This window comes from Panthera pardus, unplaced genomic scaffold (genome assembly GCF_024362965.1).
Source record: "Panthera pardus isolate Hobbes unplaced genomic scaffold, ASM2436296v1 HiC_scaffold_11, whole genome shotgun sequence".
NCBI lineage: Eukaryota > Metazoa > Chordata > Mammalia > Carnivora > Felidae > Panthera > Panthera pardus.
Window position 1 is genome coordinate 86304503 of NW_026526666.1, and position 26284 is coordinate 86330786.

General features: G+C 43.0%; 1 protein-coding gene and 1 long non-coding RNA gene across 5 annotated transcripts in view; one reads left to right on the forward strand and one right to left on the reverse strand.

Annotated features, from left to right (window-relative positions):
* Positions 1-15944, reverse strand: part of WDTC1 (WD and tetratricopeptide repeats 1) — a 64348-nt gene extending 48404 nt beyond the window's left edge. For all 4 annotated transcript variants that reach the window (XM_019432421.2, XM_019432419.2, XM_019432423.2 and 1 more), the window contains exon 1: positions 15653-15944. The gene's annotated coding sequence lies outside the window, so the exon portion shown is untranslated. The remainder of the gene's footprint in view (positions 1-15652) is intronic.
* A 128-nt stretch (positions 15945-16072) lies between these two features.
* Positions 16073-26023, forward strand: LOC109256771 (uncharacterized). The gene is made up of 3 exons (XR_002075770.2): positions 16073-16612; positions 18901-18990; positions 25818-26023. It is a non-coding gene; the product is annotated as an uncharacterized LOC109256771 (long non-coding RNA).
* Positions 26024-26284: the final 261 nt, after the last annotated feature.

Genomic DNA, 26284 nt, shown 5'->3' on the forward strand with positions numbered 1-26284 from the left:
ATAAATGTTACAAATGTTTTTTTTTAAAAAGGAAACATAAAAAATAATAATAGCCATCTTTAAACAGTAGTGTGACTGATTTTTTACCTTCTGCTCTTTGAGGTTTTCAATTTTTTTTTCTACAAAAGCACATTAATATTGCAATCAGAAAAAAAAAATGCTTGATAAAGAAAATAAATGCAGAAAAAACTCCAAAGCTTTTAAAAGAAAGTTCTACCTCCTGTTATTTCCAACCTTTGGTCCTGGTTCCACCTCTGAAGGCATGCAGGAGGTCTAGTCTTTCTTCCCCATTTGGCCCTTTGTGCTGTGATGATGGCTCTCAGGGCCCACCAGACCTCCCTGCCACCTCTCCCAAGCCAGCAGGATTCCCAAGACCACTTCTGGATCTCCTGGCCCTGCTTTTCCATCAGTTGCCCTCCTACAGACTCCTAGCACACCCTCCTGAAATCACACTCTCTCCACCTGTTCTGTGAGCAGACTCCTTCTTTTCCTTTGGCATTTAATCACAAAAAGAAACTCTCTATATAAACACTATGTTATCACAGATTTTTTTCTTTAGTGCTAGGCACAGAGTAGGACAATAAAAATCTTGCTATCTAATTAGATGTTCTCATTCAGCCTGAGTACTTTGGGGCTTATGCCTCCATGATTGATTTGGGGATCATAAGCTCTTAAAAGGGCAAGAGCCTTCCCTCACAATGTGGAAACCATCCAGCATTGCATCTTTGTGAGCATTACCAGGGAGATACGGAAGCCACTGGCACTGTTTACGATCACAAAACCTGTGAACATGAAGAACAGGTAGGGATGCCAACTGTAAACAACTATGGTTTCATGAGGACTTTTCCAGGGGCCTCTGGCCATCAAATTAAAAATGTGAATTTGGACAAACTGGCATAAACTAAACACTGGCCTGCAATTATGTTTATGGCTCTGGTTTGTGATATACTGGTCAAGCCTCCCTGCCCCCCCCGCAAAACAACAGTAATTTCCCCCACAATCACCAAGAATATAGAGTGAGACTTATCATAATGGAAAGAACACCAAAGTCATGGAGTATACCTGGTATTAAGTAGGACCAGCTATGTGGCCTTGGTAAACTCTCAATCTCCCCAAGTAGGTTCTCATTCCTGTGTCTCATAGGCACAGGAAGAAGTGGAATAAACACTGAAGGGGCCACAGATGCCTCACCAGAAAATGGCTCATTCTTCACCCCCAACAGCATTATTCTTGGAAGACTACTAGAAAGGTCAAATGAAATAATGTAGGTATAAAGTTTTTTCTTTAATTTTATTTTTAAAAGAATGTAAGTACTTTTATCTGCTAAGAAATAGTAAATTGCCAAATATACACTTATTATGTACTAGGAATTGTGCTAAGAGCTTTATATAGTTATTCGTTCAACAAATGAGTGCAAGAAGGATCTCCTCTACGTCAGGTACTATTGCAGACCCAGGGGATACAGCAGTGAACAAAACAGGCAAGATCCTTACTCTCACAGTACTAACATTCTAGCAGGAGGGAATAGATAATAAATGTCACACAGGTAATAAATGGAGGTGGAGCAGGGAGAGCTGTATGCACACTCTCAACCATTTTGTATGTATGAATAAATTACTATGGTACATAATTTCCCAGAGTAATATCACTATGACCACCCATAAGGGTCAACTAATCTGTTACTACTCACTCTTTAATTTTCTTAAAATGTTAACTGGGTTTTTACCAAATACCAGGCACTGTGCTAGACGTGGAGGAATACTGACTAGGATGAAAGACATAGCACCTAAAAAGCAGAGAATCAAAGGCAAGGGACTTAAGCTAAGATTGGTGTGTGCTTGAAAAAACGAAAAGGAATAAAAGAGGGAAAAAGCAGAGAAAGCAGACAAAAAAACCCCATACTACAATTCAGGTAAATGGTAAAACAGAGAGTGGGATTCAAAACAGTATCAGACTAGGGGGCGCCTGGGTGGCTCAGTCAGTTGAGCGTCCGACTTTGGCTCGGGTCATGATCTCTTGGTCTGTGAGTTCGGGCCCTGCGTTGAGCTCTGTGCTGACAGCTCGGAGTCTGGAGCCTGCTTCTGATTCTCTGTCTCCCTCTTTCTCCGCCCCTCCCCCACTCATGCTCTGTCTCTCTCTATCAAAAATAAATATTTAAAAAAAAAAACAGTATCAGACTAATAGGTAGAGGTTAAAAAACCAAAATGTCAAATTTAATATAACTGCTGCTCAGTTAGCATTGTGGTAAACATTTCTGTTCCCATCCTGAGAAGAAATGACAGCACACTGGCCGATAGCTCATTCTGGAGCACAGCCCACCTTCACCACCCCCTCCCAGGAAACAGGGATTCAGCATCTTCCACAAACTTTTTAAGGCAGGCATGTGTAACTGAAAAAACATTTCTAAGTAGAGATTATTCTAAAGGTTCACATCAGGAGGGAAATACCCCTAAATCTGCAAGAAGTATAATTAGTTTCAGACTTCAAAAATTTCTCAAATATAAATAATTAGATCAATAAATGAATAGTTATTTGAATATGAGGAGATTTAATTATGGTCAAATTTTAAAAGCATTATTTTAAGGAGTATCCTGGAATAGTCAATTCTATGGAGCAAAAAGAACTCACGGATATAGAATGACATGATGGAGACATTTGGAATTGAAGAAAGGAAGTTATATATTTATGATTAAACACCAGAAAAGACTACATCAAGGGGATTTCTCTCTGGTGCAGTATGCAAATTGTATGTTCAGTTCTGCCGAGATGCAAAAAGACTGAAATAAGTGACTTCAAGAATCCATAAGATAAAATTTTCAATGCCTAGTATGCTAGGCACTGCACTAGACTTTGAAAATCCAGCAAAGAACAAGCCAAACACAGACCCTTCTCTTCAAGAGCACACAATATAGTTGTCATGAATTGAATACCAATGGTACCAAGACTATTGTAACTAGGGCTCCTCAGAGGGACTGAAAAAGGCTAATTTAACTGAATGACCAAAATGAACAGCCAAGACAGTAAATTCAGAAGGAGCAACAAGGAATAATAAATTAAATCTTATTTATACTCATTTATTCACACACCTTAGAAGAAAGAACAAAATGACAGTGGGGGAAACAAACTAAACATAGGGCAGTAGAGTAAGAAAGGTGACTTGGAAATCGCTAACAAAAAACTAGAACTGTAACAGACCCAAGCAACTTTAAATGTGTATTCTTCATTCTAAAGGTAGCACAGTGAACTGAGTATACCCTTATGTTTGCACTTAAAGCTCTAGTAATATTGAGGGCTAATTTTGCAGAACATGAAAGTTCAATAAAAAATCTCTCTAGCTAAAGTACAAAGGGTTGAACATGGCATCTTCTGTCATTACAGGCCAGCTCTAGTTGATACTCGATGATAAGGAGGAAGAAGGAAGCCAGTTTCTGGGAGTTGGGAATGTGAAAAATATAAAATGCCTATGACACCGAGGAAAATATATGACATAATGTTATAAAGAAAACATGAACTGCCATGTATATCGATACACTGCCCAAAAGGTATTCCATTCCTAGAGCCTCGAACGTCTAGCATGTCGCCACTTAACCCTATCCCTTCCACAGACCTTTAACTCGGGCTACTGGGAAACTTTTTTCCACGGGCATCTCTGCTATTACAAAGGAAGCTAATAAGAAAATTCAATTAACAGCTCAATTCGGAGGAATTAATCTACTCCATAATGCAAAGGGTACCAGTAATATAATAGCCTGAGGTTAACAGGCCTTAGAACAAAGTACGCCTGGCAAATGTTACTCGTCTGGAACCAAAGATTGAACAGTAACATCCAAATAAACATGAGGAAACACCCATTTCAGGTGTGTCACAGTCCTTGTTTGAGTTAATGTAGCAGAAAGGGAAGTGGACTTAAAATACTTAGGCACTTGGGCCTGCAGTCCAGCCCCCTCACTGTACCCATTAGTACCTACTTAGGCAGTTATTCAACCTTTCTGAGTTTCAATTTCCTCATTTGTAAAACGGGGATACTCATTTACTTCAATTAGTTGTTGTGAGGAATAAATGATGAAATATATATGAAGGTACAAAATAGGACCTGGATTACAGCAGGTGCTCAACAGATGTTATTAGCCAAATCTGAATTCTAGTAAGACTTGATAGCTCCTGATCTATGCTCAGTGGCATGGTTACAACATTTCTCTCTTACTTCCTTCCCTACCAGAGAGACAAAGCTGACATTGGGGATTCCATTGTAGGATGGTGGGGCACAGAGAATGGGATCTTTCTCACCTCTGCTAGCTTTGAATTGCAAGATCAGGAGGCAAATGGTGACTTTGCTAAAAACAAAGAAACTCCATTCAACAGTCTGTACAAGAATGGTTAGGGCAGGATTATTCATAACAGCTAAAAGGTAGAAACCCAAATGCCCATCAACTGATGAATGGACAAACAAAATGTGGTGTTTATTGTGTCTATACAATGCAATGTTATTTGGCCATAAGAAGCAATGAAGTGCTGATTCGTGTTACAACATGGATGAACCCTGAAGACATTATGCTAAGTGAAAGAAAGCCACATGTCGTATATAGGTTTCTCCTGCTATCCAAAAGCAAAGTGTTCCTACGAAACCCATCCTAAGCTGCAAGGGCATAAAGCGAAGAAGCAATTACCATCAGTTTATTAAATGGAAAAAATTTTTTGGCATTTCCAGACCCCAAAAATAACTTCTCTTAGGCTTTTCTGCTACCATCTTGCTAAAGGATGAGCAAAATAAATAAATAAAGCACACTTTATTTTATAAAGCACAGATGCTCACAGACACAGTTCAAAGCTGTGGTGGTTGGATGCTGAGTGTAGTTCCCAGGGTGGAAGCTGGGAGGAGCCACTCTCACCACTCTCGCCAGGGTGCGCACTGCCACTATAATAGGCTCACCGCAAAACAAATGCTGAGCACTATATTTGATTTTCACCCTTTTCATAAAAGCAAAAATCCCCTTTGGATTCTCTTCGGTTAGTGTAAGAGGTACTGATGTAGATCTTTCGTAAAAGTGAAGTGGCATAACATGAACTTTCAAGAATCGAGGGATATCTATAATTCCATTTATATGCAAAGGCCAGAATAGGCCAATCTATAGAAATAGAAAGTAGATTTATGGTTTCCTGGGGCTAGAGAGGACTTTAAAGTGTATAATCCAGTGGTATTTAGTACACTCACCATGTTATACAACCATCACCTCTAGGTAGTTCCAAAACACTTCCATCACACCGAAAGAAAATCCCATACCTATTAAGTAGTCAGTCCCTCTTCCTTCCTCCCTCTAGTATCGGGCAACCACCAATTTACTTTCTGCACCTGTCAATTTACCTATTCTAGATTTTTCATATAAATGAAATCCTACAATATGTGACCTTTGCGACTGGCCTCTTTCACTTAGCACACTATTTTGAGGTCTATCCATGTTGTAGCATGCATCGGTACTTCATTCCTTTTTATGGCTGAATACTATTCCATTGCACTGCTATATCACATCGTATTTATCCATTCATTCATCTATCTGTTGGTTGTTATGAATAGCGCTGCTACGAATGTCCACGTACAAGCATCTGTTTGACTACCTGTTTTCAATTCTTTTGCGTATATACCTTGGCGTGGAATTGCTGAGTCATATGGTAATTCTATATTTAACTTTTTGAGGAATTGCCAAACTGTTCTCCATAGCAGCTGCACCATTTTACAATTTCACCAGCAATGTAAAAGGTTCCAATTTCTCCACATCCTTACCAATACTTGCTTTTTAAAAAAATGTATTTATAGCCATCCTCACGGGTATGAAGCAGTACTTCATTGTGGTTTGATGTTTCTTTTTGAGGTGATGAATATGTTCTAAATTTGACTGGTGATTGTTGCACATATCTGTGAGAATACTAAAAACCACTGAATTATACACTTTAAATGAGTGAATTGTATGGTATGTGAATTATATCCCAATGAAGTTATTGTATTTTTAAAAAGGAACTATTGATACCAGCAACAATATGGATAAATCTCACAGATTCTGAGCAAAAGAAGCCAGACTTAAGAAAGTACATACTGGGGGGCCTGGGTAGCTCAGTCGGTTAAGCGTTTGACTTTGGCTCAGGTCATGATCTCGCGGTTCCTGGATTTGAGCCCCATGTTGGGCTCTGTGCTGATGGCTCAGAGCCTGGAGCGTGCTTCAGATTCTATGTCTTCCTCTCTCTCTGTCCCTCAGTACCGCCTCCCTTTCAAAAATAAGTAAACATTTAAAAAAAAAAAGTATATACTGTATGATTCCATTTACAGTTGACTCTTGAACAACACAAGTTTGAACCGTGTGGGTTCATTTATATGTGGATTCTTTTCGATAAATACAGTATAGTACTGTAAATATATTTTCTCTTATGATTTTCTTAATAAAACTTTATTTTCTCTAGCTTACTTTAAGAATACAGATATAATACATATAACATACAAAATATGGGTTAATTATTTGTTATCAGTAAGGCTTCTGATCAACAGTAGGCTATTAGTAGTTAAGTTTTTCAGGAGTCAAAAGTTATATGCCAATTTTTGACTGCCTGGAGGGGGTTGGGCAGAGTGGGTGCCCCTAACCCCCACACTGTTCAAGAGTCAACTATATATGAAGTTCTAGAATAGGCAAAAATACAGTTAAAAAAAAAAAAGTGTTGCCTGAGTGCATACAGATTAATGAGAAAAGGAGCCCTGAGAACTTTCTAAGTGACAGAAAAGTTCTATATATGAGGGGAATATGGCTATATAGGTACTGGGGGTATGGGTGACATGAGTATATCCATTTGTCAAAACTGTACAATCAAGATTAGTGAATTTTAATGTTGGTAAATTTTACTTAAAAAATAGAATGGAGGAGGGGCGCCTGGGTGGCTCAGTCGGTTAAGTGTCCCACTTTGGCTCAGATCATGATCTCAGGGTTTGTGAGTTCTAGCCCCGCATGGGGCTCTCTGCTGTCAGCACAAAGACCACTTTGGATCTTCTGTCCCCACCCTCTCTCTGCCCCTTCCCCGTTCATTCCCTCTCTCTCTCTGTCAATAATAAACACTTAAAAAAATAGAATGGAAGTGGAAAGCAAAGGAGGTATAGATAAAATAAGAATGGCAGAATGTTGACAGTTATTGAAATAGGATGACAGATAAATGGGGGTTCATTATTCTGTTCTATTCTGTTTACTTCATATATATTTGGAATCCTCTCTTATCAAGTCCTTTTAAAAATCTTTCTTTCCTATTAAGAGTCATTCAAAACATGGAAGACTGATTAATGAAACAGAAAACTGTTAATCATATATAGTTAAAAAATCACGTTCAAGACATATATGTGACCATCTTAGCCTTGAAGGGAAAAAAAAGACAAACCAGAAGTGTACATATCTACAATGCTATAACAAGAAGGATATGTGTTTGGGGTGCCTGGGTGGCTCAGTCAGTTGTGCATCCAACTTCGGCTCAGGTCATGATCTCATGGTTCACAAGTTCGAGCCCCACATCGGGCTCTGTACTGACAGCTCAAAGCCTGGAACCTGCTTTGGATTCTGTGTCTCCCTCTCTCTCTGCCCTTCCCCTGCTCATGCTCTGTCTGTCTCAAAAATAAATAAAAACAGGGGCGCCTGGGTGGCGCAGTCGGTTAAGCGTCCGACTTCAGCCAGGTCACGATCTCGCGGTCCGTGAGTTCGAGCCCCGCGTCAGGCTCTGGGCTGATGGCTCGGAGCCTGGAGCCTGTTTCCGATTCTGTGTCTCCCTCTCTCTCTGCCCCTCCCCCGTTCATGCTCTGTCTCTCTCTGTCCCAAAAATAAATAAAAAACGTTGAAAAAAAAAAAATTAAAAAAAAAAAATAAATAAATAAAAACATTTTTAAAAATTAAAAAAAAAAAAAGAAGGCCAGGCATTAAAAATATGCCAGTGGTCTTCTCCCTGGTAAGACAACAGGTAATACACACACACACACACACACACGTGTGTGTGTGTGTGTGTGTATGTTACATGCATTTTTTTCCTGCCTCAAAATCAGAACTTATGAAAAAAATATATATATTTTTTCTTTCTGTTTCTCTGTATTTTCCAAGTATTCTATTGTGAACATTTATTGTTCTTATAGTTAATATAGAAACAGCCATTAGAAACCAGCTTTGGACTGAAAGAAACCTGAGTCTAAATCTGGCTCTACTATATACTAGGTTGTGTGATCTTGGGTAAAATTATTTACCTTTAAGCTCCCGGGTTTTGTTGGTCTGTTTGTTTGTTTTTTACCTGTCATGTAGGTATATGAAGTAATATCTACATCATAGGGTCACTGGGAACATTAATAAGACAATGCATTGCAAAACACTTAGCACAATACCTGGCATATGGTAAGTGCTCAAGAAACACTGGCTACTTTTCATTTGTTACACAAAGATAATAATAGCACCTACCTCAGGGTTGTTGTGAGGATTATATGTGATAACTGGCACACTGGAAATACTTATTAACCGTGAGTGACAGTATTATTTGCAATAAGAAAAATTGTTTAAGAAAAGTCTCCTCTCGGGGCGCCTGGGTGGCTCGGTCGGTTGAGCGTCCGACTTCAGCTCAGGTCATGATCTCACAGACCGTGAGTTCGAGCCCCACGTCAGGCATCAGCTCAGAGCCTGGAGCCTGCTTCCGATTCTGTGTCTCCCTCTCTGTCTGCCCCTCCCCCGTTCATGCTCTGTCTCTCTCTGTCTCAAAAATAAAAAATGTAAAAAAAAAAAAAAAGAAAAGTCTCCTCTCAAAAAATTAAACATAGAGTTACCATATGACCTAGAAATTCCACTCCTAGGTATAACCCAAGAGAAATAAAAACAAATGTCTACACAAAAACTTGTACATGAATGTTCTCAGCCCCAAGGTAGAAACAACTCAAATGTCTATCAATGGATAAATGTCCATAAATGGACAAAATGTGATATATCCATATAATGGAGTATCAATCAGCCATAAAAAGGAATGAACCACTGATTCATGTGACAACATGGATGAAACTTGAAAACATAATGTTACTTGAAAGAAGTCAGTTACAAAAGGCCACATATTGTATGAATCCATTTACATGAAACATCAAGAACAGCAAAATCTACAGAGAAAGAAAGATTAGTGGTTTCTTGGAACTGAGGAAGATGGGAGTGACTGGGGTGGTGGTGACAGCTAAAGGGTATGGGTTTCTTTGGGGCATGATGAAAATGTTCTGGAGTTAGATAGTGGTGATGGGTGCACAACTTTGTGGATATATTAAAAAGTACAGAATTAAAAGGGTAGACTTTATGATACAAGAATTATATCTCAACTATAAGAAGAAAAGTCCTCAAACCCTTTTCTTCTTTTCTCTGCCTCAAAAATCAGAACTTACAAAAATTTAGCTCTCACCGTTTCCTTCGTCTGTCTCCTGCCTTGAACTATAATTATTTTGTGGCTTCTCTTCTTTAAAAGACTAAAAGCATCCTGAAGGTCAGCTCTTCATCTGATTCATCTACTGAACCTCCTAGGTCTCCAAGGAGTGATGTGGGCTTAGCAGGTGCCAATGAGTACTTGCTGAATGAATGACAGCGTGGACTGTCTTGCATATGTACAGCACTTTGTAACTATCAGAGTACTTTTGCTCACGCTTTTAACTTGAACTTCGTAACAATCCAGTGAGGAAGCTAGAAAGCTATTTTCACCCCCGTTTAACAAGGGAGAACTGAAGCACAATGCTACTGAGGAAGAAACACTGGACCGGAATCTAGGGTCTCGTGCTCCAGGCCAGGCTCTGCCTCTAAGTGTCTTAAACACCCTGAGTGAGGCGCTTCACTCTCTCAGCCTATTTCCCCATCTGCAAAGTGAGAGGCAGACTCTAAGATGAGCTACAAAATCCCTTCCACTATCCTGTGATCCTAAGGACACACTGCCAGGTAGCAGTAGAGTGGAGATGGAACCCAAGTCATCTGTATTCTTTTTCCTCTGGACAGTGCCTCCCACTGTAGAGAGATGTCCCCAGCTAGAGAGACCACTGGCCCCCGCCCCCTTCCAACATTATGAATTATGCAAAGGATGTATGCAAGTTTCCTTTCACTCTATTTGCAGTGGTTTACCTACTGGAGCAATCCTACAGAAGAGAAAAACATGCACTTTCAAAGCAAAAAGGTCACTGGAGGTGGCATAATAAAGTAAAGAGTTGGGTACTGGAGTGTGGCAGACCTAAAGTTCAAATCCCAGTTCTGCCAACTATCTTCTGTGTGACAACATTTCTAAATCTCAGCTTTCTAATCTGCAAAACAGGATGATAATGCCTATCTTCACAGAGTGAAGAGCCACACACATAAAATGCCTGATATCAAGCCTGGTAAAAATTAAAAAAAAAATTTTTTTTAATGTTTATTCATTTTCGAGAGAGAGAGACAGACAAATAGAGCATGAGCAGGGGAGGGGCAGAGAGAGAGGGAGACACAGAATATGAAGCAGGCTTCAGGCTCTGAGCAGTCAGCACAGAGACTGACATGGGGCTTGAGCCCATGAATCACAAGATCATGACCCGAGCTGAAGCTGGATACCCAACCGACTGAGTCACCCAGGTGCCCCACCTGGTAAAAAATATTTAGTGAACATTCAAATCATTTCATAAGTGTTATCCAACAGATTCCTCATAAACCTATGAAGGTAGGTACTATTATTATCCTCACTTTACAGATGAAGGATCTAAGGCACAGAGAAGTTAATTTCCCTAAAGTTAGTTATTAAATGGAGAGTCAAACTAAATAGTTCGACCCTAAGACCAGGTCACTGGCCACTGAAAAATAGTTATTGTCTTTAATTAGATCATGTGTAAGCAGTCTTACCTAAAAGACACCATCTCTTAGCATTTAGGTTTTAACTAAGCATTTAACTTAGCATTTAGGGTTTAACTAAGGAAGCAAAATCACCTAGACTCTGACGGTCTCAGACACAAATTTCAAAAGTATATTTCAAGGTCATGGACTAAGTTGGCACAAGGACAGCATCTGGGAAAGGTTTGGTTGGTGGAACAGGCCCATCAGCAAAATGTCTTTGCCATCTTCGAGGATCCTGGCTCAAATGATTCTATACGGAGTTGACTAAAGCCTTCTCTGTGAAGTCCATCCTAAGAAATGCTTCACTTTGGGCGCCTAGGTGACTCAGTCGGTTAAGCGTCCGACTCTTGGTTTTGGTTCAGGTCATGATTTCATGGTTTGTGCGTTTGAGCCCCACATTGGGTTCTATGCGGACAGTACAGAGTCTGCTTGGGATTCTCTCCCTCTCCCTTTCTCTCTGCCCTTTCCCTGCTCTCCCTCTCTCTCTCTCAAAATAAATAAACTTAAAAAAAAAATAAATGCTTCACTTTGTAGGAAACTCTGGATGAAAACTCACCTCAATGGCTTCTCTGCATGAATGGGCTCTGTACTGCCATTCAAGCTTTGTGAAAAATCTTTCTTGATGTTTTCAGAACTTTGCTTTGCAGTGATTATAGCTAATTTATCTGCCTTCTCCTAGGGCCACCATTACCTTAAGATAGTGGAAGGGAACAGAAAGAGAAAAGAGAGCATATTTGGATAATGCTGTCTTCTCTCACTGTATTTATGAGCATCTGCAGTCTTGGATTTTGCCCTTAACTTGCATCTTTCCAAACTCTGCCTGATTCAAAGTATGCCTCATAGGGAAGCCTTTGAAGTTTTACCCTCTAACTTTCCTCCTAGCAGAAAGGTTAAGGAAAAGTAAGCCAATCAATGTGGAAATGCTTCCTTTCCAATTCAATTGCAGCTGTGTTACATCCAGATGTCTGACTCAAGAAGGAACCAGGTAAGCCACTGGCACCCAAACACTCAGGTCTCAACTGGTGAAGTTCCAAGACCAGAAATGCCTGATTCCCATTCTGAGAAAGGCTCCCTAAAGGTTCATGGATAAGCACAGTTTAGAGCTTTCTGAAAATAGAATCTTGGGGTTACGAACAAGGATAAAATTTTGCCACCATCCTGATCCTAACACTGCCTCCGGAGAGCCCCTAGACAGCTACCTGGGTAAGGTCGGATCCTGCTCTGCCCCACTCCCCAAGGAAATGGGGTTAATACCTCCCCAGATGGCTACAGGGAGGATTAAGGGTTATTATTCTTGGCATCCAGCTCTATCACAGCTCTAGCAATTGTGACCTTGTCCATTCTAAAATAAGACATTAAATGTAAAAATGCAAACAGTGATCTCTGAATCTGACCGTATAGTGGGGTAAGGACTTTTTTTCCCTACAAGGCCTTTGACACTTCCTCCTATACTCCAATGTGTTGGCTGAATCCTCCTCTCATTCAGGCCTCAAGTTTTTAAGGTATTAGTCACTAATGCCACAAAGCCCTTGAAGGGGTTAGCAGCTATTACAAATAGCACAAAGAATGAACCCCAAAATTCTCAGCCCTGAATTCACCCTAAAGAAATAAAGTGGTACCTTTTTATCCCAAACCCAAGCTCTCAAGGGCAGTCAGTGACATTTAGTGAAAAGTGTATGTTATATCATTTAGTACTCATAAACCCATCGTAAGGAAGGTACTGTCATCTCGTTTCACAGATGAGGAAACTATAGCTCAGAGAAGACACACAACTTACCCTATGTTACACAGCGAAGATGGTACAAAGGTTCAAATATCAGCCCTACTACTACTAACTGCGTAACCTCTAGCACGTTTTTTTTAACTTTCTGGAGCCTCCACTGCCTCATTTGTAAAGTGAGAATAATAATAATTCCCACTTCATAGGGGATTTGAGGATTAAATGAAGGATTGTAGGAAAAGTGTCTAACAAGTGCCTGGCACACAGTATGTATGCAATATGCGTTAGTTTTTTTACAGATCACAAAAACAGGAGTTTGACTCCATTTCCATATAATAATAGGGTTTAAAATACTGAAAGACTACTCAGTCAAGTTACCTAAATAAGTATGAACTCCTCTAGTATATCCTGGATAAGAAGTGGTGAAGCCTCTGCTTGAATACCTACAATGATGGGTAACTCACTCCCCCACAAGGTGGCCCATTTTGTTTTTAGAAAACAAATTCTCTCCTATCCAGCCAATATGCACCCTCTTCGAATTTCCATCCCTTGATCCTAGTGATACACCCTGGTTTGAATTCTGAACATTTCCTTTATTAGCTGTGTGACCTTAGACAAGTTATTTAATCTCTCTGAACTTGTATCTTCACATGTATAATAGGGAAAATGATTTCTGCCTACCAGAGCAGTGATGAGGACTAAATTAGATAAAGTAAAAACACCACCTAGCACACAGTCCAACATACCAGGCCCTCAATAAATGTCAGTCACATTTTTGAATGTATTCTAATTGGCAAATACCTCTTAAAGTAAGTTATTCATGATTAAATGTACCACCAAGGGATTGGTTTCTGATGAAAACCATCAGGAGTTTTGAAACTTAGGAGTTATGGGAGTCCCTCTGCAATGGCGGCCCAAAGATGCAGTGGAATCCAGAAAGGTAAGGATGAAAGAAGAAAGGAGTCAGGATCACTCAGTGACCCAAAAGAAAGATAAGTATCACCATATTACATGTTGTCTAGGATTCTCTCTCTGAGACCCAGGACTGCACACGTGGGCCACATTCCCTAACTTAAAAAGAAGAGAAGAAAATAATTAAAAAATAATTAAAAGTCACAGTTCGGGGTCTTCGTAGCAATTGGCCCCTCAAAATCCAAAGATGTTTAGCAGAGGGCTTTAAGATCTTCAGTCGTATACTTCCAGATCCTAAAGTCTACGTGTGTGAAAAAAAACCCTAATATGATGTCCCATGAGTCACTACTGGGACACTCCTTTAAGCTAGGAAATTTGTCAGCTGCATGACAACTCTAAAACCCAAAAGTGGCAAATTGCCAATGTTAATACCATCACCACAATCATTACACATATTCTCTTTCTTTCAGTAACTCCAAGGTAAAGAGTCTCGGGCAGACATATGAGTTGTTGTTCAATTATTCTTCAGAGGTGACCCAAAGGACTGCTTCTACAAATTGAGATGTGGCTTGAACATAAGTGCCCCCCAACAGGTCAAAAGAGGGAAGGATAACAGGACCCCAGTATTAAAGCAGCAGGATCACAGACTATGGCAGAAAAGGTTGTTTCCCATCTGCCAATGAAATCCAACAACCTGTAATGATGATTCACTGTTAGTCTCAGAGTTAGCCCAAATGAGCCTTACCAGTTACTCTTTGGTCTGTGATAAAGGATCAAATTATTATACTCAACAGCCAAGATTCAATTCAATCTCTTTAAAAATATAAGAATTACAAGGAAGAATAGGCCAAAACTCAAACCAGAAATAGCCTTAAGTAGTTCCTTCACTTAGCGAAGAGACTGGCCACTCCGGAGGGACTTTAAGGTATAGAAAAGCTTTGTTCAGACCACTGAGCATATCTGTGCCCTAGGTAGAGATTTCATAATGTTTTTGAGTCAGGAGGTGTCTTCCGAATAGTTTTCTTCTCAAAACTGTTCCAGGCTCTGTTAAAAGGGAACACTTAACTGCCACTTTACTCTGATCATCTACCCCATCCTTGCAAAGAATGGGGAAGTTACAGCCACCCGATCAGGCTTCTAAACTCACAAACCTAAGAGGAAAACTTTAAAGTTGCTCTACCACTACCTCAGGAAGTTAAGGGAAGTCACCGAAAAAAAGGACTTTGAGGAAAACAGTCAAATTAGGCAGTCAGACTTTAGTCATAAGTCCTGACACGTCTTTTCTAGAGACCCTGGTAGTACACCTGCAGAGGAGAGTCAGAGGTCACTAAGCAAATTCAACCTGGCTGGCAAGGGGGAAGGGGGGTACGACCCACTGCAGCTTTCAGTGACAAGAATCACTGAATCCTGCAAGAATCACGGATCCTACTGGTTCAACCTCTCTTCTTTTCCACACTTCCTATTTCCCTTTGAGGTGGGTACTGAAGAGCCCGTTCCCAAGTAAAGGCCCTCTGTATGGGCGTTGCAGTCGCCTGGTGGAAACACCTTGGCAGACTTCAGCTTGGTGCCAGGATGGGCCACTGAAGGCATCTGCAGCTGCAAGAAGCCTGACCACGGACGGACACACGGGACGGACGGACGGACGGACGGACACACACACACACACACACACACACACAGAAAGAGAGAGCGAGAAAGAGCGAGCGCGAGAGCGAGCGAGACAGAGCGAGAGCAGGAGAGCAGGAAACTAAGAGAGCAGGTCAGGTCAACGTAGCCCTCCCAGCACTTCCACCTGCCCCCTTCTTCCTGAGACCCGCGCCAGATCAGATGTCAAACAAAAAAGTCCGCAAAAAAGTCCCGTGATGGGACGACTTCCACCTCTCCCTTGGCAGAGCCTCCCTGAGCCTCCCGCACCACCCACGTCCCGGCCAGCCCTCCATCCCCACCCCGCCCCCGGCCCACTGTGCCCTTCGCCCCAGCGAGGCCTGCCCCCTCTCGGGACACCCCGGAGCCCCGAGGCAGGCGGGCTCAGGCCCCCGGGCCGGCAGGGCTGCGGCCGGCCCAGAGCGAGCGGCCCGTGTGCCGGGGCTGCGGGAGCCGGTTCTTGCTTCGGCGCCCGGCGAGGGCAGGGGGCGGTGGCTACCCGTACCTGTCAGGCCTCTTCCCAGGACCGGCGGCGGCGCAACTTCAGGAGCCCATGTCCGTCCGGGGGGCCCGGCCCCTCTCCCGGGAAGGGGGGGCGCGGATCCCGGGGAGGGGGCTGGGGGCCCGGGCAGATCTAGCCCCTTCCCATGCTCCCCGCCCGGCGCCTGGCCCGGGCCGGACAGCGCCTCCGCCCGCCCCTGCGCACCGTCTCACACCCGCGCTCACACACACTCACACTCCCTCGCGCGCTCTCACACACGCACTCCCCTCCCTCCTCCTCCTCTGTTTATCTCCTCCAGCTGTCTGGGGACCCGGGAGAAGCCCAGCACTGCGCCTGCGCCACGCAGTCTCCGCCCCCGCCCCGCGCCTCACAGCCGGCGGCTACGCTACGGAGAGAGCGTCCGGCGGTTTCCAGAATAGCTAGACGGGCCCCTCCCCCCTCGCGCGCCCGGTCAACGTCTGCTGCCGGCGGTGCCTACTAACCTGCTAGTGGGGGAGACCCGCACCGCCGCGACCAATCCGCTCTTGCGCTCTCCGGACCGGCAGCCAGTGGGCAGGCGGGAAAGCCGGGCTGAGCCCCGGCGCATCCTGGGAGTCGTAGTTTCTCTCCGTCGAAGAGCTCCTGCCGGGCGGGTTCACCCCGCCCAGTTGCCATTAGTTACCCTGACGCACCGCCCACCCCACATCCACGTAAAATGCTCCTTCGCGTTGCTTCTGGGGCACTTCTCACACTCACCCAAATGCTGCTCAGAGCCCGGCGCAGTCTCCTAAGAGCCTTACCGAGACTTCCTCAGATCCCCTGAATTGCGAGACTTTTCAGGCTGGGGCCCCAGTGCCCCCCCCCCCCCCTCCGACTCCCACCCCCTAAAGCCGACCTTCATCTTAACTCCTCCCTGACCTGGGTGGCTACTGAAGAGGCGCATTCCTCACTCTTGTTCCTGGGCCTCAAGGAAGAGGAGAAAAGGTAATCAGTCAGTTCTACGCAGAGTGGCTTGGAGGGGAGCCAACCACACACAACTCTGGAAACCCTCAGGCTGACAGAGACAAGGTCCATCTGAGACTAACTGGTGGAGGCACTACTGTTCCCACCTCGAAGGAAGAGGAAGTTCCAGCCTAGTGGAGTGCCAAGTCTGACAGAGGAGACACCCTCCTCTCTAAGGAAGTTGCCAAGGTGACAAGGGAGGCATCGTGCCTAACTTATGAAGGCAGAGACCGGGCCCCACCCATGAAGCGCCTAAAGTCAGAAAAAGATATTGTCATCTCTTGAGAATGGAAACTTGTCACTCACCTGTAGGGTGCCATTTGTCAGATAAAAATAATTCCCTTTTATTGAGCATTTACTATGTCACCACTGTATTGAGTATAATTTTTAGATACTCTTACTATCTGGGTTTTGCAGAAAAGAAAGCTGAGACACAAAGGTTAAAAGCTGCTTGCCCAGGGTCACATAGCTGACAAGGAACCAAATAGGGATTCAAACCTAGATCTGTATTACACCAGAGTCTGAGCTTTTGAACACTACCTGTCCCTCCAGTGAGAACCAGGCAGTACCCACTCTCAGAAAGGAATATACATATTTAGCATTTATAGTGTTTGTCCCATGTTTATCACTCCATGACTTGCTTTTTTCCTGCTTCTGCTCACATCAAGTGTATAAATTAGTCTGTGAGCTCCCAAAGGGTGATTTCTTCCCATTTGGAGGAGTTAGAACCTACTTGCAAATTCAGCTTTGTGAAATGCCTATAAATGTGGGTCATTCTTCCTCATTTCTCCCCCACAGATGTTCCACTGAATATAAAAAATCATAAACTTTAGGACTAAAAGAGAGCTTTAAGATTATCTATCCGTAGCTCTCCAGGCTCAGGCTGAAACCCTGGCTAAGGTCACTGGCTCAATTAAATTGAATAATAGCTAACATGTATTGAACATTTACCATGAGAGATAAGTTCTTATCAGCGAATTAAGCAATACTCCCACAAATCACATAGTTGATACAGTTGGGATTAAAACCCAGATTATTTGAATCCAGAACTTCCATTTTAAACCATTGCTCTATGCTGGCAATGTCACAGAGACTCTTAGAAATACTGACAGAGGGGCACGTGGGTGGCTCAGTCAGTTTAGGCATGGGACACTTAATTTCAGCTCAGGTCATGATCTCATGGTTCATGAGATTGAGACCTGAGTCAGGTTCTGCCCTTGAAGCCCAGAGCCTGCTTGGAATTCTCTCTCCCTCTCTCTCTGCCCCTTCCCTACTCATGCACATGTGTGCATACTCTCCCTCTCTCTCTCAAAAATAAACAAAACTTAAAAAAATAAATACAGAGAAGTGTGGGTGATGTTTCTGTGATTACTAGCACAGTCTTTGACACATAGTAGACACTCAGTAAATACTTGTTTAGCAGAATGAACTTTGTTGTTACGGAATGGATGATAGGATGAAAAATAATAATAGCTGCAGCTACAATTAATTGATTATTTTCTGCCAAGAGCTCGCTTGCCCTCTCATGCACTCTCTTTCTCTTTTCTACATATATGAATATATATGCATATATGAGTATATTGCATATCTATACATGTATATGCATATATGTATGTACAAGTGTATATATTTATCTATGTATACACACATACATTCACACACTATCTCATTTGATTCCCACAACCACCTTATGATTTAGGTATTATTCCTACTCCCATTTTTAAAAATATGTTTATTTTGAGAGAGTGCGAGCACGAACCGGGGAGGGGCAGAGCATGAACAGGGGAGGGGCAGAGAGACAGGGAGAGAGAGAATCCCAAACAGGTTCCAAGCTGTCAGCACAGAGCCCAATGCAGGACTTGATCTCAGGAACCTGTGAGATCATGACCTGAGGCGAAATCAAGAGTTGGACACTTAACTGACTGAGCCACCCAGGTGCCCCCCCACTCCCATTTTTACATAGAAAAAAACAGATTCAAAAAAGAAGATACTGTCATCTCTTAGAATGGAAACTTCTCATTCTCGCTTCCAGCCATAGATGTTTGAGAACTTTCTAATCAAGAGAGCTGGGCTACTTTGGGACGTGGTAAGCTCTCTGTCTTTGATAGTATTCAAGGATAGGATAGTTCAGGATACTGCAGAAGCAGTTATTCTATTGGGTAGATATTTAAGTGATACTTCCAATAGTCTCTTGTTTCGCTTTTGGAAGCAGACAAGGATTATTCAAATAAGGCTTGTGACAATGAATGTAGCTCCTTTTTCTCTCCTAGGTGCACTAGATAATGCCCCAACTGAGCAGCTCTGCAGAGGCAGTCACTGATACAACCATTTTCATTTCCTGATTGGACTCCTGGGAAAAAGTGGGTATATTCAACCTAAAATTGAAGATTCTCTTATTCTACAACCCAGAAATTTTACTTCTAAGAGTTTAGAGGAAACATTACATGTGTGCACAAGAAAACACGGCAAGGAACGCTACTTCTGGCCCGTTATGATAGCAAAAAAAGTCAAAAAAACCTAACCTATAGGGGAATGGATGGATGAATCATGGTTTATTCATACAGTGAAGCACTACACAACCATATTTTTCTACGAAAAACACACGTCAACTATCAACACGTAAGATGTTTATCCATGCGTCAACTAAAATCGCTGAGTACCCCTGCTCTTCCTGTACTGCCTCCCACTTCCCTCACTGATACTTTGTATCTTCATCTGTAACTAGGGCTAATAAATCCCTCACAGGATTGTGGTTTAAAACAGATGAGGAAGGGGCGCCTGGGTAGCTCAGACGGTTGAGCGTCTGACTCTTGACTTCAGCGCAGGTCATATCACAGTTCGTGAGATCGGACTCTGCGCTGACAGTTTGGAGCCTGCTTGGAATTCTCTCTCCCCTTCTCTCTCTGCCCCTCCTCTGCTTGTGCTCTCTCTCCGCAAATAAATAAACTTAAAAAAAAAAAAACAAACCAAAAACACGAGGGGCACCTGGTTGGCTCAGTCTGTTAAGCGTCTGACTTGGGCCCAGGTCATGATCTTGCGGTTTGTGAGTTCAAGCCCCATGTTAGGCTCTGGACTGACGGCTCAGAGCCTGGAGCCTATTTTGGATTGTGTGTGTGTGTGTGTGTGTGTGTGTGTGTGTGTGTGTGTGTGTGTCTGCCCCTCCCCCACTCTCTCTCTCTCTCTCTCTCTCAAAAATAAATAAACATTTTTAAAAAACATTAAACATTTTTATAAAAAATCAGGGAGATAACTTCTGATACTTAAACTCAGAAAAAAAAAAAAACCAGATCAAATAGAATTCCAGCGTTTTAATGTACATGAGGAATAGTTAACCTTGCAGGCAATAGATCAAGTTTCCTTCCCCAGGGACTGGGTTAGTGCATCAAGGCACTAAAAAGCCAAGACTCTGTTACCTGTTGGAAGAACAGGTTATTTAGCCTCTTTATGCCTCTGTAAATAGAGTATACCATATGCCGCTATCTACTTGACAAGAGTTATAAATAGAAATTAGCAGTATGTATGTGGGACACACTGAAATTATGAAATTCAAATTTTAAAACACCAGTGAATTGGAGGACTGACACTACACAACGTCAAGACTTATTATAAAGCTATAATAATCAAGTCAGTGCAGTATTGGCAAAAGCACAGACAAGTACGTTAATGGAACAGAATAGAGAACCCCAAAGGAGACCCACGCAAATATAATGAACTGATCATTGACAACGAAGCAAAGACTATTCAATGGAGAAAAGGTAGTCTTCTCAGTAAATGGTGCTGGAATAACTGGACATCCACATAACAAAAAAAAAAAAAATCTAGATACTGCCCTTACTTACATCTTTCACAAAAATTAACTCATATGGATAATATACCTAAATGTAAAGCACACAACTATAAAACTTCTTGAAGATAACTCAGGGGAAAATTTAGGTAACCATGAGTGGGGTGATGAGTTTTTAGATCCGTGAAAGAAAAACATGGAAACCTGGATTTTATTAAAATTAAAAACTTCTGTTCTGCAAAAGACACTGTTAAGGGGATAAAAAGACAACCTACAGAGTGTGTGGGGGAGTGTGGATTTGCAAAACACATATCAGCTAATGGACTTGTATTCAAAATATATAAAGACCTCTTAAAACTCAACAACAACAGGGGCGCAGTTGGTTGAGCGTCCAACTTCGGCTTAGGTCATGATCTCACAGCTCATGAGTTCGAGCCCCGCGCTGGGCTCTGTGCTGACAGCTCAGAGCCTGGAGTCTGCTTCGGATTCTGTGTCTCCCTCTCTCTCTCTGCCCCTCCCCTGCTCATGCTCTGTCTCTCTCTCTCAAAAATAAATAAACATTCTGAAAAATTTTTTTAAAAAACCTCAACAACAACAAAAACAACCCAATTAAAAAATGGACAAAGATCTGGACATCTCACCAAAGAAGATGTACAGGTAGCAAATAAGCATATGAAAAGATGTTTCAAGATGCTCAGCATCAGATGTCATTAGAGAACTGCAGCTCAAAACAACGTACCACTATACGCTTATAAGAATGTCTAAAATCCAAAAAAATAACAATGCCAAATGCTGGCAAGGATGTGGAGCGACAGCAACTTTCATTCATTGCTGGTGGGGATGTAAAATGGTACAGCCACTTTGGAAGACAGCCTGGCAGTTTCCTATAAAGCTAAACGTAGTCTTACCATATGATCCTGTGATTGCACTCCTAGGCATTCACTCAAATGAGTTGAAAACTTACATCTACACAAAACCCTGCACACACAGATTTACAGCAGCTTTATTCATAACTGCCCAATACTGGAAGCACCCAAAATGGCCTTCAAAAAGTGAGTGGATAAATAAGCCATGGTACATCCACACAACAGAATATTAATGATAAAAAGAAATTAGTGGGGTACCTGTGTGGCTCAGTTGGTTAAGCGTCTGACTCTTGATTTCAGCCCGGGTCATGATTTCACATGAGTGAGTTCTAGTCTGTGAGTTCTAGTCCCACATCGGGTTCTATGCTGACAGTGCAGAGCCTACTTGAGATTCTCTCTCTCTCTCCCCCTCTCTCTCTGTCCCTCCCCTGCTGTGCTTTCTCTCTCTCAAAATGAATAAATAAACTTTAGGGGCATCTGGGTAGCTCAGTGGGTGTAGCGTCCTACTTCGGCTCAGGTCATGATCTTGCCGTCCATGGGTTCGAGCCCTGCGTTGGGCTCTGGGCTGACAGCTCAGAGCCTGGAGCCTGCTTCGGATTCTCTCTCTGTCTCTCTGTCTCTCTCTCTCTCTCTCTGCCCCTCCCCCTCTTGTGCTCTCCTTCTCTCTCTCAAAAATAAATGAATAAACTCAGGTAGGACCAATCAGAGCTAATTCAGGGGCTTTTCCTACAATGATGGCAAGGGGGTGTCTGTTTGTTCTCGACTGGTAGCTGTGTCCAGGTCCTCTAACCCTGGAGCTGCAGTGACCAGCACTGGGTGAGAGGTTGGTCATCTGAGGATGGATCAACATGGAGAAGAGTAGAAGTGAGTTGGAGGGAGACAGAGGGAGGAAGAGGAAGAGAGAGAGAGCTGCCGGATCCAGCCTGAAGACAGACAAATACCCGGGGACTTTTCAGTTGCAAGAGCCAAAACATTCCCTTTTATTCTTAAGTCAGTTAATTTAATTTAGTTATTTAACAAGCACTTAATAAATGCCAGGAACTAGTCTAAGAGCTCTACAAATATTAACTAGTTTACTCTTTGTGACAACCCTATGAAGGCAGGTAATAGAGTATTTTCATTTTAAACATGAGAAAACAGAGGCATGGGATGGCTAAACAACTTGGCTGGCTCTCTCTTGGGATGTTTGTCCTTAGAACCTGGCCACGATTTGACCTGACTCCAGACAGATCCCACACTTACTCCTTTGGCCGTAGTTTTCAAGTTCTCCTCGTCTACCTCCAATTTTCTCATCAGTACCATAGTCACAGACCCTCTATACTATTCTGCATTTAATAGTTTCCCCTAAGTTCACTTTAAATCAATTCACTTCTTTGATTTGTCCCAAGCCATAATGTCAGTGACATCATGAGCTTGACGCCCTAGACCTATCTTTCTATGAAAAACACATGTTAACTATCAACACGTGAGATGTTTATCAACACGTAAGATGTTTATCCATGCGTCAACTAAAATCGCTGAGTACCCCTGCTCTTCCTGTACTGCCTCCCACTTCCCTCACTGATACTTTGTGTCTTCATCTGTTAACTAGGGCTAATAAATCCCTCACAGGATTGTGGTTTAAAACAGATGAGGAAGGGGCGCCTGGGTAGCTCAGACGGTTGAGCGTCTGACTCTTGACTTCAGCTCAGGTCATGGTATCAGTTCGCGAGATCTGACTCTGCACTGACAGTTTGGCGCCTCCTTGGGATTCTCTCTCTTTCCCTCTCTCTTTGCCCCTCTTCTGCTTGCTCTCTCTCTCTTTCTCAAGATAAATAAGTAAGCTTTAAAAAAAATGAGGAAATAACTTAGGCACTGCTTTGTTGATTGTAAATCATGAAACACAGGGAGGTACGATAGCTGTTGAGATGACTAACTCCCCAAGGGCAGGGATGAGGGTTTTGGGGTTTTGACCTCTTATGTTTCATCTTTATACCAGTCTCTTTCTCTTGGCTGCATGCCAGTCTTACTAAGTTGTGTTTCTGTCTTCGGATGGGCTCTGTTTCTCTCATTGGAAGATTTTTGCCCGAGCATTCTCTACACTGTCACACTCTTCCCATGGGGGCAGAGTGTGTTTTTCAAAACTGGCCACAGTGGTCTTTTTTGTCCCATGGTTATTCTATGCCAGTAAGGTTTGGGGGAATTTGATTTGTGCCCATAGTAACTAGAACACCTCCTCTCTTTGCCTGGCTCGCTCCTACTTGTTCAGCTCTCAGATGAAATGCCTCTTCTTCTAGAAGGTCTTCCTTGAGCAAAACTGGGGTAGGTCCCTGGTCATAATCTCCCATAGCATCTTCTGCTTCCTCTTTTGTGACTCTTATTTCACCTGCCATGATTTTTTTTTTTCACTCTCGGCTTTTCCTATTCTGTGAGCCCTCTGAGGGCCAGGACCGTGTCTGCCTGCAGGATTTCCAGCAGCTAGCCTGGTGGATACCTGCACACAGGGGCTCTCAGTACTTATTGAGGGAATTAATGGATATAGAACTAAATGAGACCAGTGACAGGTTGCAGCTGCGTGAGGGAGGCTGGGACAAAGATTTTGGAAAGAAAGGCAAGGTAGTGTGAACAGCGCCAAGCTAGGGAAGTGTGAGGAATGATAGAGGCCAGAAGAGCCTTCCTACTCTAGTTTTGAGGATCAGGAAGAATGCGCTACCCGGGAGTGAGATTTGAACCCAGGCTTCCCAGGAAGATCCACAATATGAACACACAATGTTTTAGTTGAATCACACATGCCCATCTTGTCCTGCCACAAAATTCTCCAAATCCTTGCTACTTAAAATGGGCTCTGGGACCGACCACAATGGTATCACCAAGGAGCTTGTTAGAAAAATGCAGGTTCATGGGCTCCACCCCAGACCTACTTTTTAGTTTATTTATTTTTTTTTAGAGAGAGAGAGAGAGAGAGAGCAGGGAGGGACGGGGGGTGGGGCGGGGCGGAGAGAGAGAATTCCAAGCAGGCTCCATGCTGTCAGCACAGAGCCTGATGCGGGGCTTGAATCGACGAATTGTGAGATCATGACCTGAGCCAAAATCAAGAGTGGGACGCTTATCCAACTGAGCCACCCAGGTGCCCCAGATACTGTGTTTTATCTAGATAAATAAACACATCAAAGCTTAAGGCACTGTACCTTGATTGCAGAAGCTGTAATTTTTGGACTTAGTACCTTACACGCATTCAAATGTCAGCTCCATGAAGGGAGGATTTTTACCCACCTTATTCTCTTCTGTATCCCGCAGTGCTTGCATATGTTTTTTTTTTTTTTCAACGTTTATTTATTTATTTTTGGGACAGAGAGAGACAGAGCATGAACGGGGGAGGGACAGAGAGAGAGGGAGACACAGAATCGGAAACAGGCTCCAGGCTCTGAGCCATCAGCCCAGAGCCTGACGCGGGGCTCGAACTCACGGACCGTGAGATCGTGACCTGGCTGAAGTCGGACGCTTAACCGACTGCGCCACCCAGGCGCCCCGCGCAGTGCTTGCATATGATTAAAAACCCAAGCTGAGAGCTAGGAAACCTTATGCACTTAGTGTTACACTCTCCAGTGCTTTCACAGAGGATCCATAGAATACTGAAGCTGGGAGGACCTCAGTTACCAGCCAATGCTGTCTGTTCAAACTACCTGCACCAATGGGGGGGGGGGGGGTGCTCTATATCTGTGCTGTCAAATATGATAGCAGCTACCCACAACTGTCTATTGAGAGCTTGAAACGTTGGTTAGTATGAGAACTGAATTTTAGGTTGTAGTTTTAATTAATTTAAATTTAGTCACACATGACTAGTGGCTACCACATTGTCATCACAGGCCTAGACAAATCCTTTGTTCAATGGACAGGAAGACTGAGGCTTAAAAAAAAATATCAGTGACTTGAGTAAGCTCACCCCGCGAGTAGATGGGCACCTTGATGTGATTTGATGAGTACCGAAGGTGAAGCGCACAGAGCTTAGAAAGAGACAGGTCTAGGTCTCTGGTAGTGGTTTCAGGCCCAAGAAACTGGGCAACTCAAATAACTTCTCTGGGCCTCACAACTCTTCTGTAAAAGGAGGCTTTTACGTTGCATTTGCTTGCTCTAAAATCCCTTCTAATTGTTCGCGTTGAAACGTTCCAAAGGGCTCTTTTTGTGCCCTCCTTGCACAGTGCCACCTAGTGGCGCTCTATGAACCCTGCATCTCCTCCTCCATCAATTTCTTGATGGAGGATGGAAACTTGTGAGTTGACCACTCCCTTACTGTGAGTGATTTGGCCATCAGATCCCACTCCAGTCTACTCTCCTCACAGACTTGGGCAGCAGTTCGGTGCTGGCACTGCTAGATGTCCCAGGGCTTTTCCTGACCACCTCCCACACCCTTCAACCACAGGAACAAGCTTTGTGGCTTTGTTCTTGGTGAAGCCATACCCAACTTACATGTCAAAAGTCCCTGTGTCTGGTCCGTGGCATGGCAGCCACCTCCTCTGCCAAGCCCCTGGTTTGATTTTTTCTCTCTCTCTGGACACAGCTCAACTGGTGACCAAGAAAAGAGCCAAGCAGGTGGAAATCCATGAGGTCCTTAACATCAATCTGGAGACCAGTGCAAGATTCTCGAGGTTCTTACCCCCAGGATCATGTGACCTTGAACAAGTTATTTAATTTTTCTGAGCCTTAGTTTGCACAGTAGAAATAAAAAATATCTATTTCTTGGGTAGTTTTGAGAATCAGAAACAATATGTACTTAGTGCATAATAGGTGATCCATAAATGGCAGTTGGTTATAATCACAGTAATAATATACACCTTCTGTTTGGTTGGGGCTGATATCTGAACTCTAGGGGATGCAGAAGAGTTGTAGAAGATGTGATCCCAGGAGGATGCCACAGCAGTTGTAAACAGCAGCCTGCCACGCGGAAGCAAGAATAGATAATTGAAGGCAGGGTATAATTAAGTGCAAAATGGTGGGTCATGGCCTGAGAGTGCTGCAGGAACACAG